The sequence below is a fragment of the Lipotes vexillifer genome, unplaced genomic scaffold (assembly GCF_000442215.2).
Source record: "Lipotes vexillifer unplaced genomic scaffold, Lipotes_vexillifer_v1.1 scaffold316, whole genome shotgun sequence".
NCBI lineage: Eukaryota > Metazoa > Chordata > Mammalia > Artiodactyla > Lipotidae > Lipotes > Lipotes vexillifer.
Genome location: NW_006780802.1, coordinates 700,826 through 702,369, shown reverse-complemented (window position 1 = coordinate 702,369; position 1,544 = coordinate 700,826). Strand labels below are relative to the sequence as shown.

The window sequence follows — 1,544 nt, the reverse complement described above, 5'->3', positions numbered from 1 at the left end:
GCTAACGTAGGGGAAAACATAAAGCAGAGCATAACTACATACTTGCAGGAATAAGACATACCACTTTTCTCCAGAACCGTCTTTCAAATTAATCTATGCCCAAGACTAATTATTATGGTGAAACTGATTACATCACCAAGGCAGCATATATTTAGAGAACAAAGTACAAGGTAACGATTTTGGAGAGTTTTTTTGTTAAATAAATGGTAATATGCTTATAGAATGTCGAAGCAAAATATGTTAGCAGTTTCACTTTAATCTTTCTCATAATTTGGGGATTTTTTAAAGTGTAACAATGATAAGTTGTAAAAAAAGTTTTCTCCCTTTCTGAATATATGGGACACTTTGCAGGTTTACTCTATTCTCTATTAAATTCTAAAACTTTAGTAGAAAAAGTAAACTATAACATACAAATGCTCTTACAATAGTGTCCACACAAAGGCTTTACGACAAACATTTCTTAGTTTACCAATGCGAAGGTTAGTCTAAGTTAAATTATGGGAATATTTGTTTACGCTGACGGGGAACAGACGAAACGCTGCACGATTCAACATTAGTTTTAAAACAAACAAACAAACAAAAAAAACCAACAGATAAAAAACCTGGAGCGTTTTAAGCCAATGTACAGCTTGAACTTGACACTAAATACATACATTCAGTCGACCTCTGACATCGCAGGGGTCCTGAAGCAGAACCAGGCCAGCTCGGGCCGCGCCTGGAGACGGGGCAGCGAGTACGAGGCCGGAACGCGGCGGCCGCCCGGCCTCTGCGCGCTCTGGGCGCCGCTGCCTGACCAGGGCCCGCGGGAGCCCGGCCAGGCGGGGCTGGGAGCTGTGAGACGGGGGTTTCGGGAAAGAGCAAGGGGGAAGAGGGCCGGAGTTTAGGAACCCAGGGAGTGGAAGCGAAAGGATGCGGGGTCCTTAAGGAGCTGGACCCACACGCCTGTTCGGGGCGGCAGGAAGCGCCCACCCGGCCGCCGGGGTTGGAGGAAGGGCCCCAGCGCGCCCGGAAGCTGGAGAGCCACCCCCTGCTGGACCGCGAAGTGAGATCCGCGGTTTCTCTTCTCCGGCCCCTCGAAATCCACGCCTGCGTTGCCCAGAGGCCTCAACTCCATGATTTGTGCAAAACTACCGGGCACCCGCCTGTAAAAGGGGTAAGCGTCCCTGGGTGGGCTCGAACCACCAACCTTTCGGTTAACAGCCGAACGCGCTAACCGATTGCGCCACAGAGACTCTGATGTGGTGGCGTCCTCCAGCCATAACCTTTATGAAGAATAATAAAGGCAGCGTGTGAATGTTCGTTTCTTTTCTGCTCCCTGATGCCTATCATTAAAATCAGAGTTTTCCACTTAACATTTCTAACCCTTTAACTCTATTTTCCACCTTTAAAGCATATTGGAAAACTAAAATACAGCAAGATCAAGCAGAATTTCAGATTGCAACGTGTATTAAAATACTGCTGTTCCCCCCACCTCCCCACTCCCTCCCGTTTGGAACGTTTTGTTTCATGGAGATAACTATTTATTATGTTTGTTTTATAGGGAA

The 1,544-nt window shown here is 46.7% G+C and overlaps 1 non-coding gene across 1 annotated transcript; it reads right to left on the bottom strand.

Annotated features, from left to right (window-relative positions):
* Positions 1–1,158: 1,158 nt before the first annotated feature.
* On the bottom strand, positions 1,159–1,232 carry TRNAN-GUU (transfer RNA asparagine (anticodon GUU)). The gene has a single exon. It is a non-coding gene; the product is annotated as a tRNA-Asn (tRNA).
* Between the last annotated feature and the right edge of the window lie 312 nt (positions 1,233–1,544).